This window comes from Schistocerca piceifrons, chromosome 2, assembly GCF_021461385.2.
Source record: "Schistocerca piceifrons isolate TAMUIC-IGC-003096 chromosome 2, iqSchPice1.1, whole genome shotgun sequence".
NCBI classification, from domain to species: Eukaryota; Metazoa; Arthropoda; class Insecta; order Orthoptera; family Acrididae; genus Schistocerca; species Schistocerca piceifrons.
In genome coordinates, this window is record NC_060139.1 from 491,452,278 (window position 1) to 491,469,100 (window position 16,823).

Here is a 16,823-nt window from a genome sequence, read left to right on the forward strand (position 1 = left end):
AGATGACAAAAGTCATAGCATAGTGATGCACTTATACAGATGCGGTAGTATCCCGCACAAAAGAAGTAAAAGGACAGTACATTGGCGGAGTTGTCATTTGCGCGCAGGTGATTCATTTGAAGAGATTTCCGACTTGATTACTGCCCTACAACGGCACATATCAGACTTTGAACGGGGAATGGTAGTTGGAGGGAGACGCATGGGACAATCCATTTAGGAAATTGTTAGAGAATTCAACATTCCGAAGTTTACAGTGTCAAGAGTGTGCTGAGAATGCCAAATATCAGGCATTACTTCTCACCACGGACAAAACAGTGGCCGACGACATTCAGTTAACGACGGAGAGCAACGGCGTTTCCGTAGAGTTGTCAGTGCTAACAGACACGCGACACTGCGTGAAATACCTGCAGAAATCAATGTGGGGTGAATCTGTTAGGACAGCACGGCGAAATTTGGTGTTAATGGGCGATGGCAGCAGAGGACTGACGCGAATGCCTCTGCTGACAGCGCCGGCCGCTGTGATCGAGCGGTTCTAGGCGCTTCAGTCCGGAACCGCGCTGCTGCTACGGTAAGAGGTTCGAATCGTGCCTCGGGCATGGATGTGTGTGATGTCCTTAGGTTAGTTAGGTTTAAGTAGTTCTAAGTCTAGGGGACTGATGACCTCAGATGTTAAGTCCCATAGTGCATACAGCCGTTTTGCTGACAGCACGGTACCGCTTGCAACGATTGTCCAGGGCTCGTCACCATATCGGGTGGCCTAGTCAGACGAGTGCCGATTTCAGTTGCTAAGAGCTGACTGTACGGTTCGAGTGTGACACAGACATAACGAAGCCATGGACCCATGCTGTGAACAAGGCACTGTGCACGCTGGTGGTGGCTCCATTAATGACGTGGGCAGTGTTAAAATGTAATAGACTGGGTCCTCTGGTCTAGCTGAACCTCTTCGAGACCATTTACAGCCATCATGGATTTAATGTTCCAAAACAACGATGGAAATTTTCTGGATGACAGTGCGCCAGGTCACTGGGCCACAACTGTTCGCGATTGGTTCGAAGAACATTCTGGACAACTCGAGGGAATGATTTGGCAGCCCGACATGAATTCCATCGATCATTAATGGGACATAATAGAGAGGTCAGTTCGTACACAAAACCCTGCGCCGGCAACACTTCCGCAATTGTGGACGGCTATAGAGTTTTGGAGTGATGAGTCGCGCTATACTTTGTGACCATTCGATGGAAGGGTTTGGGTCTGGGGAATGCCTGGAGAACGTTACCTGCAATCATGATGTGTAATGCGAACAGTGAACTAGGTGGTGTGGATATGACGACGTTTCTTGCGATTAATGTGTGGTTCACGTATTGCGCTTAAGAAAACTCCAACTGCGAAATGACACTGACACATTTTATAGCATTGTGTACTGCGCACAGTAAAGGAACGGTCCGAAGACAATGGTTGTATTAGCATGACATGCACCCTTCATAGAGTAAAGGAAATGTGTCGTTGCTCGTCTGTCTTCCTTTCCGCTCGTTCGTGCTAGTGCGGTAGTTTTTGTATTCCTCCAATTTCCTATTCACACCGGGACCTGCTGTTAGTAGCACCAAGTACCGAGCACATCTTGTCACTGGCCATATTCTCCTTCCTCTCACGCAAGTCGCGTCCGACTCGGACGGGGTCGGCAATATTCTTTATCCTTAAATCCATTGTTTTCACAGGCTACGTTTGCCGTGCCACAAATCACCGGCTTTAGGCAACCGACAGAGTGAACGTGTGTTGTATCAGGACAACTGGAAGTGGGCGGGACACAGCTGGCACCGTCTGGTCACCGCGCCCCACCGCTGCGCAGGCCGACCGCCGTGCGTTACAAGGGCCGTGCTGCCGGTATTCGCCCACGTTAGGCAGTAGCGGGCACAACAACACGTGAAGCTCACTGCTAAGTGTCTGAAATTAACATTCAAGTATCAGCACTAGCAGATTAAAAATAAAGATCCTGTTTCTTATTGGTGCACCTGTGCCCAAAAATCAGTTACAACACCGCTTATTCTGTTATCAATAACGCAGTAGAATGAAAAATGCAAAAAAATGTGCTTTAATTATTATGTAACTATAGAATTATATTTCGTCCTTATGTTAAATTGTTGACAACTTGCATGAAACTTTCTCTTCGTACTCGAAAATACCACATGAGCTGCATTAATACGACGCTGCAGTCATGGACTGTGCGACTGGTCCCGGCGGAGGTTCGAGTCCTCCCTCGAGCGTGGGTGTGTGTGTTTGTCCTTAGGATAATTTAGGGTAAGTAGTGTGTAAGCTTAGGGACTGATGACCTTAGCAGTTAAGTCCCATAAGATCTCACACACATTTGAACATTAATACGACAGTTTCAGTATGATCAAATAATGGCGTAATTCACATGTATATCGATATACAATACAACTGATTCCAAAACGACACCATTGGTGTCTACACTTCGTAACAGAATTAAAGCACCACTTTTCGAAACCTCGTAATTGCCCACCATTCCGACGCATAAGTGTGAAATTTTGTTCAAAGGAATCTAAAACCTTCCTCTGTAGCAGCAAAAAAGTGCGGCGACCTGGGACGTCATTCTCGTGCTCGGCAACGCGTTATACAGCTAGATGCCGACACATGCTACAACGTGGAAGTTCATGTGAGCTGGCAGGTGTGTTAATGATGCCACTTTGGCACCAAATTTCAACAAAATTCTTCTCAAAGCCACTGTCGACCTATCACACAGAGGAAAGGCCGTCACAGCCAGTCTTGCCCAAATTTCACCCCTTCTTTCAACTTCTCTGCGATGGTGGTCAGAACGGCGACATCCATCGTTGAAATCAAGCGGTTTCCTTATGTGTGGCAGAGCAAAACACTTCAGACACACCGTCGCTCAGAATCGACTCGAAAGTGCTTCGGGGGTGGCAAAAAAGGCGTCAATGCTTCCCTTGGGCGTAAATGCCCACACATTTCGCGGTAGAAGACGATAGTTCTTGACAACCTTTGATCATGCTGGCACCCTCGGACGACGTTTCAACCGTTCTCCAAGGACACTGTAGTGCTGCATCCTCGAGGAACATGTTCGCACTCTTTTGGAGTGCAGTACGACTGCAGTATTTGCTCCTGTGTACAGGTTGGAGCCACAAGCGACCGTTCAAAACCATTCTACGACATTTGAACGCGATCCGAAGCAGCAAAGGATATTTATGCAATTTAAACTCTCCTTGTTTATTCCTTTCTTTGGCGTTATCCTGGGGTAGTGTAACACTGACATGTGAATAAAACGGCAAAGAGTCCCTCAAAGTACCCGTGGTCTAGGGCGTGCTTGGGTAACTCAGATGGTAGAGCGCTTGCCCGCGAAAGACAAAGGTTCCGAGTTCGTGTCTCGGTCCGGCACACAGTTTTAATCTGTCGGGAAGTTTCATATCAATTACTATTAACATTGCCCGCATGGTAGCTCAGTGTGTTAAAAAAAAAAAGAAAAAGAAAAAAACTGAGTTAATGGATCAACGATGAACTTGAACGAGCGTCAAGGGACGTCCGCTCCGAACAAATACAATGGACAGTACCGAAGAAAATGAGATCAATGACAAAAAAAAGGGGCGCGTCTTCGATTAATAATAAAGACGTCGTCGGTACCGGGCTCAAACCCGCCACTGTTTAAATTTTGCCGGGGCCGTTGTGACCGAGTGGTTCTAGGCGCATCAGTCCGGAACCGCACTGTTGCTACGGTTGCAGGTTCGAATTCTACCTCGGGCATGGATGTGTGTGATGACCTTAGGTTAGTTACGTTTAAGTAGTTCTAAGTTCTAGGGGACTGATAAGTCCCATATTGATCATCAGCAACCGCGGCCGACGACTTCTGACATAAGAAGTCACCCTCATCCTGCTTACGGTTTTGTCATAGAGAGCGGAGGAGCGTACAGAGGATCAGGGTGTGAAACTGCCGCTGAAAGGGGGAATGGGATTATAAATCATTACTTCTTCGTTATTGACATTATTTGCAACCTATTTTGCAGACAGTATCCACATATACCACTGAAGGTATATGCAAAATTATATCATTGTACCAAACATTGTGCAGAAGATATGATGCCGCAGAGGTTCTAGTAAAGTTTGAACAGAATTTCGTGCCTTATCTAAATTTTTCTTGTTTTCATGCTTAAGGCACAATATTTACACATTAACGCCTTTCTGAGGTAAACAGACGTTTTAGGCTGTTTTATACATGAGAGTTCTATATTCTAAAGACTCAGAGGTGGGGGATTTACTGGTTATATCTAATAAGAGTACACTGTATGACTGGACAAAGAGGAAGTTATAATGTTCTAATGAAATACTAATAATGAAATGTGAATATTGGTTACAGAATCATTTGATAATATTTCTTTCTCTATCCACTCATAAAGTATTTTTACTTTGACTTCAAATGCTATTTCAAACGAAGAACGCTCCAGAAAAAAGCCATGTCTCGGTGTAACAATACTGCCTATTGTACTGTTAGAAACTTTAGTTACAATCGTGTATATTACGTTAGACCATGGATTTCATGCAGTATGTGATGGACTATGTGATCAGTAGTAGGTGTCTCATTTATGAAATAGCTTCTTGTGCAGCAAAACAGGAAATAGGAAATGTATTAAACAAATGTTGGTTAGCTACCAGGGGACATTAACCACATGACTGTCTTTCTTGCAAATTCGTTCGTTACGAAGATATGAATAGTAATACGCCTTTTTCTCGATTTTGTGACAGAAAGCATGGTCTCTAACAGACTGTACAATGAAATCCTCTGTTTACTGTGTGAATGGCCAATTTCAGTATTAGGTTATTTTCATCTTTTATTATATCTTAGCATTCACAAAGAGTGTCAGAGACGAAACTGGGGAAGAAAATTTAGGTACGAATGACAAATATAGATATCGTACAGACATCAAAAAAATATGGCAATGCAAGGCATTCAGTAAGCGCGCATTAAATAATTTTAATGAAATCCATGTTTCAATCGTCGGTGTACAATACGACAATACACCATTTAACTGAGACGTATACATTAGAAATCTAATGATACGGTATAAAAGATTGCTGAAAGAATAATTAACAAAAAATGGTTCAAATGGCTCTGAGCACTGTGGGATTTAACTTCTGAGGTCATCAGTCCCCTAGAATTAGAACTACTTAAACCTAACTAACCTAAGGACATCACACATATCCATGCCCGATGCAGGATTCGCACCTGCAACCGTAGCGGTCGTGTGGTTCCAGACTGTAGTGCCTAGAACCGCTCGGCCACTCCGGCCGGCTAATAGTTAACATATACGAAAGTAATTTATACTCCCAGTGCAGTATATTACGATACTTCATACATACTGTAGCTAAATCATAAATAACAAAATTTGATGTAAAGAGTATTCATGATTATCTCATTAATAAAATATATACTACAAAAAGTGGAGCGTTATTCAGTTATGGACTTAAAGTGAACCTATATGTAACTGTAAAACAAAGTTACATTCGAATTTATGTTATACAAGCCAGAAACCTCATCTACAGTTCATACTACAAAATTGTGTATGGGGCTGGCAAGTAACGAAAACAGAGCCATAACATAATAGTATAGACGTAAATACGTAGTTATGCATTCATTTGTATCTGGAAGAGGAAAAACGAAAAAAAGGGATGGAGGGGAAAGGGAGGGGTCAGACTCATCTAGCATATAAGTACAAGCACATTAACTATGTTTTAGTCTTCAATATATAATCTGCTTAAATTTTCTAAGAAATTTTTATTTTTTTACATCGGTTCTTTCATTGAGCACACATTTTGGCTGTTTGTTAAAGGCAGTGTGGATTTCAATTTTTTTGTGAACGTTCATAGGCTTGCGCTTCTTAAGTGCGCGTAACTCTTCTAATGTATTACTTTTCTTAGGTGTGTGGTTACTATTACGTAGACGACTACTGAAAGATGTTTTATTATTTGCACTGGTATTCAACTGATCCTCATAGTTCTACCAAAATTCCTAACCAGTGGTCCTACGTACAATTTATTACGATCGTCACATTTAATTTTATAATTAACTGATTGTTTCATAGATTGCATTTTTTTGTATATCATGTTGGAGTGCTCTATTCAACTCATTGTGAATAGGGAAACTTATTTTCTCTTCAGTGTTACGAAATTCGTTTGATATAGCACTGATATACGTAGATAGTACGATAATATCTCATATTTAGTTTTGATCGCTGGTTGTTCTTTTGTTAATGTAATTGGATCATTAGACCTTCCATTTTTACTGTTCTGTTTCCCGTCGTACTTTGTATTAACCGTTCTTTCTCAAACAGCTTTCTAATCGCTCTTTCATTTGGTATACTTTATTCTTTGTCAGTTGCATTTTGGTCAGTTTCTTTTAAATAGGGGTAATGCATTTCCTGTCCTCAAGACCTGTTCAAAAACGTGTCACAGTGTACCATTCACGTAAACACGAAGTCAAAAACGTAACACAGATTTAACTTTGACTCTCCTGTACATGCACACAGCGCATGCACTGAGGTAAGGTAAATCATCCACTTGTTGGAGTTGACAGTTAACTAAATGAAATACAAGGAAAATGCACAACGGTCATAACTTTTCCACTAACTTACTTTCTCCGTAGATGAGTAGCATTTCTACCTTCTCTTCGTTGGTGTACATTACACCCACACAAACTTTGAACTGAAGACAGTTTATTGAATGACATGTGTGCATTTTCATTGTGTTTTCATTTGTTCACTGTCAACTCCAGCAAGTGGACGAGTTACGTTACTCCGGGTTATTGCACAGTGTGCTGGTACAGGAGAAACAAAGTCAAATTTGTTTTACGTCTTAATAACTTCGTGGAAGGTATGCTGTGATGTTTTTTTGATCTATTCTGGAGGAGAGGAAGGCGATTACGAAGTAAAAGATATTGTACGCTACTTAATAAAGACTTACTGCTGTTAACATCTACATCTAAATCCGTAGGATTCCTCTTCAGTGCACACTTAAGTGCCTGGCAGAGGGTTCACCGAACCATCCGCATATGGCTGTGTGCGATGGTTAGATAACTAAATGATCAGTACCCTCGAGTGAACTGAGAGCCTAATTACTGTCATAAATGGAGCGTTGCTGGCGTAACTGGTACAAATTGTCTATACATAGTTCCAAAATGTAGTATGTCTCCGCGTAACCGTAGGTTTTGTTGATTAAACTGGGCGAGGACAATGATTCCTCTTAGATAAAGAAGCATCGCAATTAACTTCGGAGTTATTTGCCATTCGTCACGCTATTTTTTTTAACAAAACCAATTTAAAAGTCGACTGAATCGTAATATGAACTGACTCGACGATTGCCTACAGTCTCTGACGAGAAAAGCCGAAGGAAAAACTGTAAATCCCTTAGAACCCGATATAATCAAAAGGCCAAAGGAGCTTTTCAGTTGACTTTTCTGCAGACACCGGAACGTGTTGGTATTAAGGGCAACGAAAATGCTGAGTAACTGGCGAGAAAGGTACGGTATCTACTTGTCGACAAAGTCATGTAAATCGCTTAATATATTAAATTATCTATAAAAACTTTTCGGGTCTGCCCCCGTCGCATCAATAACCGAAACTTTGTTATAAATAAAGTAATACAGAAGCGACCTAGACGATGTTATTCACAAAGTGTCCGCATTGACTGCAGACTCATTCGGGAAACTTATTTCCTTTATTACTATAGCGTCTGATTTCCACCAACATATCCCTATCACACCGTGATTTTGCAAGTACACTCGCGAATCAAGTGTCATGGTTAGCGATCACGGACTGCAACGTCAAAAGCACATGGTATTGGGCTTTTCAGCAACAGATCCCACGTCACCCTTTCTCAACCTCGAGCTCACGAGGAAAGTAATAGTTATTCTTAACACACAAAGAGCAGGTCACACCGCTACTAATAATAAGAGACATTACTAGACATTAAAAATCTTTTCAGGCTGTTTTTCTTGCTTCATTGAAGATGACATTATGCATAAATACAATTATCCTAGTTATCCTAGAACAACCACTCTGTACAATATTTCAAAAATAAGGGATGTTTTTTCTCTTAGAGTAGCTCTTGTTTACATGAACAGGTCTGTTGCCAAATAAATTTGCCATTTCATCCGTTTTTGTGTTTTTATAAAAGGGAGCTTTAAAAGTTGTGGAGATTTTCTATGCTTCCTTGAGTATGGAGGGTGCCCTAGGAGGAATTGACAATGTTCAGGGATATGACAGAAAGGATGATAAGAAGCAAGGAACTTCCCACGGACATTTTTTGGGGGATGACGGGGAGAAAATGTTGCGTAAACTTTTAGAAATTATATGTAAAGTTTGTTGGCAGTCCTGCTTCCACTCTCAAAAACTGGATAAATAAATTCCGGGTATTTGCGCGCCATCAGTTACGCTGCTTCAAGATATACAGCAAGGCGCGGTCCACATTGAGGCGATACGATAATGCAATACGACAATACTGTAAATGTCAAACATTGTTGCCGGCCGTGGTGGCCGAGCGGTTCTAGGCGCTTCAGTCCGGAACCGCGCGACTGCTACGGTCGCAGGTTCGAATCTTGCCGCGGGCATGGATGTGTGTGATGTCCTTAGGTTATTTAGGTTTAAGTAGTTCTACGTTCTAGGGGACTGATGACTTCAGATGTTGAGTCCCATAGTGCTCAGAGCCATTTGAACAATTTGCCATCAAACATTGTTCAGCTATGGTTTCACGAGTTCTCCCTACGTGCACACATTCCACAGATTCTATAGAATGAGTCCAATTTACACTTTGTGGAGCAATAACAAGTAGGAAATTTGTTCTGTGCTTTATCAGAGTAGCTGACAGTAGCTACTCTGATAATGCACGACAAAAATTCCCTACTTGTTATTTGTCCCGGTGAGAAGCTGCTTATGACACAAAAGTAAAATAGTGAAAGTGTGTGCATGACGTTAAAAATAGCATCAAGAAAAGTTAATTCTTTTTGTAAGACCACCCAGTATGGTACCTTATTGAGTATAGTACATCTATAAAAAATGGATGCAGGTTGATAAAACTAGGCTAGTACTTCAACAACTGATCGATTTCGCGGAGTCGTATAAGACTGAGTTTAAGGAGTGTTCAGAAGGAACATGACTGTGTAGGTGTAGACCTTGTTTTTGAAGAAATGGAAGAAACTCATGATGATAAGGAAAATCCTGACGTGTCCTCCTGCTGCTCCTTCAGAAGTAACATACACTCAACGTCACCAGCTGACGACTCCTATTTCGGTAAGATTTTCATTTCCAGCTTCGGCTTGTATCGGTACCAAACGAAAAAGAGAAACACAAGGCAGCTTCACACTCCGCATAGCAGACCACAGCATGTTGCTTCAGAAGCGCTGTGTAGTTGCCAACCTCGTCACGGGCAAGCTCCAATATACCTCACGGATTTTCTAGAGGGCGAGAAGAGGTATTGCTTACCTGTTACCGTTAAAAACAATTTCGATATGTTAGCTATGTTTCGTACACACAGCAGAGAACATGCGCAAATCCCAAAACGAAGGTTTTTAATATTTTAAGCGAAACGTAGAAGTTTTACTGAGAAACTAAGTAACGGATGTAGCTCTGGTTCATCTACATAAAACAGTTTCTATACTAGGCACATCGCCGTGTATCGTATAACACCAGCAGCATGGAGTGACCAGCACTCCCTGCTGTGCCAGGCGATACGACAGAGGTCGTGTCCAATCTGCTTACGGGAGCTGCTCCCGCGTCGTGTCACGAGTCACATTATGTATCATATCTATAGAGCGCAGATGGCACTGATAGGATGAGTGTTGGAGTGACGAGCCGGTGGGTGCGGTGGCACACTGTTGGTCGAGAGAATGTTTTATTCAGTTCCAAATGCACATCACATTGTTAGCAATGTGAGGCAGACTCCCTACTCCGGCGACTCTGGCCAGCGGCGGCTGGTTCTCACCCCAGCAAGGAGATGCATGTCTGCGTGACCAGTGTTGCTGATGTCTGGCTGAACAATGGCCGGAGGTCTGACAGTACGTCACGGCCTTGACGTCAGCAGCATTCTCCTACTTCTGGTGCGATGACGTTTCACTATGGAACGGCCGCTCCCATCGACTCAATCCCTCCTTCCTCCTACCTGCAGAGGCGAGCAAAGACTGCTGTGCACGGTGCATGACCCGCTGCCCCTTGGCAGGAGTCTGGCGACGTCATGTGCACTTCCCACTAGGAGACTGTGCAGGAGGTGGTTGGCCTGACCCAGTCTCGAACCTATGTCTGCAACTGGTGGTGCCTAGTTGTCTTACCGTCTGGCGTAGACCTAGCGTCGTGATGACGCTGCTGGATTCCAAATGAAACTGACTCAAAATTCACACCTATTTACGCGGCTCTCTAGCGCATTTGTTGCCCCAGTCACGTAACTCACAACATGGCTCTCCATGGCTCCACATGCTGATTCTCATCTTCCATCACCAGTAACATAGCATTGTATTTTACTTGCGCGACCTTCCTCACTGTTTCTAGCCTTACTGGATAGATGTGCACCGTGTAACACTGAAACAACGCATGCTTATCCTTCACTGATGTTTACAACTGTGTACTATCTGTTTTTACTCCCAATATTGCCCTGTGGTAGTAGAAAGGCAGGTTCTGGCTGCTGGGCTCAGCTGCTACTGCAGCTCTGGAGGTAATTTTCTCTGAACTTTTATCTCTGTCCTTCAGGTATTGTTCGGCTGACAATAAAGCTGGAATAAACTGCCCCCGTAGTGCCTGATGAACAGCTTCCTACAAGATCAACAGCTCCACTCTTGCATCCCAGACACCACCTCCTAGGGACTGCAACAGTTTCCTTAGCTTTATTCTTGCATATAATACTTGAATCCATGCTCGAAAAGCCTTTAAACCCTGCTTCAGAGCACTAGTTGATGCTTTAGCATAATCCATTATTTCTCTAGTTAGCTGTCGAAGCATGCTCGTGTTGTTCAACACTCCGCTCTCCAATCTCACAATTCACGTAGACTACCGTTTCACAGTCGTCCTATTCCCTTCTGCCAATTCTCTTGTGGCTTCTGCTGACCTGTTCAGTTCGTTTATGTCGTTTCCATCCGCTGTCCCCAATATTGTCTTGGTTATCCTGCCTCCAGCTTCCATCCATCGTTTTTTTACCCATCATGACTCATGCGGCACTACTCCTATTGCTTACTGCATCTGTTCTTTCGATCGTGTATACACTGCGAGAAACTTCTTGTGCTCTTCTGACACCTTCCGGACTACGCCATTACTACTTGCTCATTGCGACAGAAAAATATCTTTTCTAATCTCCTTATCTCCTTCCATAGTTTTCATACTATGAATACCAAACTTAACGTCCATCTACGACTAGATAATACCACATCCCGCTGCCTGGAAAACAAAATTCTAACGTCCAGAGGGATTTGAAGAGCAAATGCGTATAAGAGGAACCCTGGAAATTAGACGTACCAAACGAATTGTTAAATGTTTACTTGACACTACAATATTGAAGCCATAGGCATAGCACATAAAAGTTTTCTTCGAAAAAAAGGCTACTTTACTGGTTCCAAAGAACTAGTCTTCATTTTCAAATGTAAAACATCACGCCTCAGCCGAAGAGGTACAGCATCGCCAGAACTAGCATTCTTCTTCCCTCAATTTCTCCGAAAGGTAACCTGAGAACACAGACTGTTATCAGCTCCCCCCCCCCCCCCCCCAGAAGCTTGCTGTCTCTTGAAAGCATCCCTCATCAAATAAAAATAATCTGTACTACGACATACTGTACACATACGTTCCTATCCAAAATTATTTCAATAAACAATACAAAGCAAAAAGAACAGAATGCAAAACGTTGTATGATGTACATGAATTTCCTTCTCCTGTTGCTCATTCTTCCGCTTCTTATTTTTTGCTTCCTTCGTTAGTTTCACTAATACTTTCCCTAGTATCACTACTAATCCACATTTGAATGGTCGTAAATCGTTGATCTTGCTGGCAATTGTATCTTTACATTCACAGGTGACGTGGCTTCAATTACTTGGCGCATGTGTGGTACCGTGTCACAAACTCCTTTGTCTTTCCTTTCAGAGTACATGGACACGACATCACCCACTGGTCCACCCAGTATTGAGATTACTTTCCTATGCACTTTATTGCCTCCTCTTACCTTTCGAATGCCTTGGTGTTCGCTTGTTGGACCATCTTCCAAACCTCTCTCAGCATTTCTACAAATTCTCGGACTGAGTATCCGTCACTAGAGTGCCAGAATGGGTTACCAGGCAAATGAGCAATGTTATGTGAGCAAGTTACTGGTGTGTCATTCCTACATGAGAGTACAGCGTGTTTTGAGATTCTGTTTTTCAGAACGCAGTAAAATTATGTTCTGCATTCCATGTGGAACCTTCCTATGCTTCATACACTTACGGCTTGCGAATTTATTTCAGTTATACGATCGTTGTGCACAGCGGGACACGTTACAAGAATCTTTGGCAATTTTATCCTGGTGTAATCTTTATCTATTCTACATTAGGATATGGAATGAACGGTTGGGAAAGCATGGGTATAACTTGTAGTGACTTAATTGTGCTCCGTTGCCTGGTCTCATTGTCAGATTTATGGTCACAATTCCCATTATATATTCTCCAACTGATGTTTTACATGTGAAAATGACGACGTAGTTCGTTGGAACCAGTAAAGTAGCCCCTTTTTTCAAAGAAAACTTTTATGTGCTGTGACTGTGGCTTCACTATTGTAGTGTCAAGTAAACATTTAACAATTCGCTTGGTACCTCTAGTTTCCAGGGTTCCTCTCAGATGCATTTGCTCTTCAAATCCAGATTGATTGGAGTTGAAAACAAATTCCTTACTGAACGATGGGATAAATTTGTTTATCTCATTTACAATTTTTCGGAACGATTCGGCAGTTTGTCGTGCATCGTCAAGTTGGCACTTTGTTTGAAATTTCGTTACCTTACGTCTTCCAGTTCTGTAGCACTGTTGAAGTTCTGTAGTTATCGACTGCTTCCCTTGAAATCACTGTGACGTATGTCGTGCGCAATTCGATGTACATACAGTAATAGGAAACTACCATGTACGAGGGTTATTCCAAAAGTAAGGTCCGATTGATTGCCAAATTGAAACCACAGTGAACATCAGAAATGTTTTACTTGTAACAATTAGCTACACCTTTCAGCTACTTCTCTACGTAGTCGCCGTTCTGACTTAGACTTTTGTCATAGCGTTGTACCAACTTTTCAATAGCCTCATCATAGAAGGCAGCCGCCAGTGCTTTCCGCCAATTCTCCACGCTGGCCTACACCACGTTGTCTGTGTCAAAATGTTGTCTTCAAAGACAGTGGTTCATGCGACCAGAGATGAAACTCAGGGGGAGACAATTGCGGACTGTATTGTGGGTAATCTAACATTTCCATTTGAAAACGATGCAGGAGCATCTTCATTGCCCCTGCAGAATGCGGCTGAGAATTGTCGTGAAGACGAAACAGCACGACAGTTATGTAATGTTGGCTGCATAGCTTCAGGCGAAATGTCTCACCAGGCCCTCGTACTTGGCGGCAGACACTATATTCTAGACATCTTTACGCACTCACTGCGAGCTCAGAAATGAGAAGAGCGACGTGATGCTAACTGGGGTTATACTAGAGACACTACCCAACACATCTTTGCAAAGCTTTATCGGATTTTCATAGTCGTTTCCATTTCGCGACCGATCGGACCTTACTTTTGGAATAACCCTCGTACATCCTGCAAATTGCATCGAGCATCCTTGAAACATGCGAACACCAGTTTCTGTAACAAGTGCACCTTGTCCTCACTTGAATATCCGTAGGTTTTCTAATGCACTACACTTTCATATTGCTGCTGACTTATTCGAAACCCGTTCTTTTTTTTTTCTGTGCTGCGGATGATCTTCCATGCACGTAATTACGTTTCAGTATCACTTGTTAATCACGTATCGTCATCATTATACTTCTAACGCACATTTTACACACTGCAGAACGTATATGACACCACATATTCCACTGATTCATCGTGCAAAAACGGTTTTATTTCGTCTGCTACTTCTTTCTCATTCCGCAAAATTCCTCTAGCTCCTTTCTGAAGAATTTCTCACTCTGCGAAATTCTTTGCGTTCCTTTCTGACGGAACGCCAACTTTGGAAACTGCTGTTGTAGATACACTCCTGGAAATTGAAATAAGAACACCGTGAATTCATTGTTCCAGGAAGGGGAAACTTTATTGACACATTCCTGGGGTCAGATACATCACATGATCACACTGACAGAACCACAGGCACATAGACACAGGCAACAGAGCATGCACAATGTCGGCACTAGTACAGTGTATATCCACCTTTCGCAGCAATGCAGGCTGCTATTCTCCTATGGAGACGATCGTAGAGATGCTGGATGTAGTCCTGTGGAACGGCTTGCCATGCCATTTCCACCTGGCGCCTCAGTTGGACCAACGTTCGTGCTGGACGTGCAGACCGCGTGAGACGACGCTTCATCCAGTCCCAAACATGCTCAATGGGGGACAGATCCGGAGATCTTGCTGGCCAGGGTAGTTGACTTACACCTTCTAGAGCACGTTGGGTGGCACGGGATACATGCGGACGTGCATTGTCCTGTTGGAACAGCAAGTTCCCTTGCCGGTCTAGGAATGGTAGAACGATGGGTTCGATGACGGTTTGGATGTACCGTGCACTATTCAGTGTCTCCTCGACGATCACCAGTGGTGTACGGCCAGTGTAGGAGATCGCTCCCCACACCATGATGCCGGGTGTTGGCCCTGTGTGCCTCGGTCGTATGCAGTCCTGATTGTGGCGCTCACCTGCACGGCGGCAAACACGCATACGACCATCATTGGCACCAAGGCAGAAGCGACTCTCATCGCTGAAGACGACACGTCTCCATTCGTCCCTCCATTCACGCCTGTCGCGACACCACTGGAGGCGGGCTGCACGATGTTGGGGCGTGAGCGGAAGACGGTCTAACGGTGTGCGGGACCGTAGCCCAGCTTCATGGAGAGGGTTGCGAATGGTCCTCGCCGATACCCCAGGAGCAACAGTGTCCCTAATTTGCTGGGAAGTGGCGGTGCGGTCCCCTACGGCACTGCGTAGGATCCTACGGTCTTGGCGTGCATCCGTGCGTCGCTGCGGTCCGGTCCCAGGTCGACGGGCACGTGCACCTTCCGCCGACCACTGGCGACAACATCGATGTACTGTGGAGACCTCACGCCCCACGTGTTGAGCAATTCGGCGGTACGTCCACCCGGCCTCCCGCATGCCCACTATACGCCCTCGCTCAAAGTCCGTCAACTGCACATACGGTTCATGTCCACGCTGTCGCGGCATGCTTCCAGTGTTAAAGACTGCGATGGAGCTCCGTATGCCACGGCAAACTGGCTGAATCTGAAGGCGGCGGTGCACAAATGCTGCGCAGCTAGCGCCATTCGACGGCCAACATTGCGGTTCCTGGTGTGTCCGCTGTGCCGTGCGTGTGATCATTGCTTGTACAGCCCTCTCGCAGTGTCCGAAGCAAGTATGGTGGGTCTGACACACCGGTGTCAATGTGTTCTTTTTTCCATTTCCAGGAGTGTATAATGCAATGTTTAGTTTGGTTACCGGTGCCATTGCTCTGCTTTGTATCAACACCACTAGTGCTGAAGCACTGTTGTGAGTTACTGGTCAACTAAGCAATTCATCTATGTTCCGGAGTCTCATGCTGTGCTCAACATTGGATACCTCCAGTCCCACTCTCTGTTGCCACTAGGTCAATACTGTGGTTGCATGGTAGACAGGGTGGGACGTCGATTGCTGTAAAAGTTATTGGACATGTGATTTCTCGCACTCAAGGAATTCCTTGTGAGTGCAATGTATTTTTTTTTATTCCGACTTGCTACCCCATGTAAGATTTGTTTGTAGTGCTAAGTTATTGTGGGGTGCCTAACTCAGTTTGGTTGCATTTTCTCTTACAGATCGCGTGATAAATCATGTGCTGCATTTATTTTTCTTTTAATGATGCAATCATTGTGTCTGATGTTGCAACCTTTGTTCGTTATATGTGCTGCCCAAGTTGAACTCAAATAATAACGAAATGGGTAATTGTTGAGTGATTGTATCTTCATCAATTATTCCCCGCTCATTCATGACTTGTTTTTTATATTCTGGACGAGCTGCGTTTTTAGGTAACTGGATACATCTTCTGCACAGTGGCACTCAGCAAGAACGTATCACTGTACATACTCTTGGCTCTATAGCTATGACAAAATGCCGCTAAGTACGATGTAGAAAGCGAGATTGTGAGCTGGATGAACACTTATATGCATGGAGAATTATCCTTCGTTCCCTATTTTTCCTGTTTTGACGAGATATTGACGACCACATGTCTCAGATCCGATACGTTTCCCTGTCCTCTCTGATTGTTCTCTGAATGTCCGTATGGTTGTAGATTATAGATGTAAACGTTTCCCGTCCTGTCACTGTGTGTATGTGTGCGTGTTAAATAATTTTTGTTCGATTTGTCATGTTGCTTCCACATTCCGAACACAAGGCTGGATCCACTTACAATAGGGTCAGTGTTTCAGATATATTTCATTCTGATTTGTACCAAGAAACAGTCCATATAATGAATTATCAAGGAACCAAAGTGAATGTTAAATTATGTACCCTGTATTTGTATTGGAAATCTGTTATACATGTTTCTAAACGTATGTCGAATTACAGTAAATTGTCATTCATGATATAACAACCGTGATTCTC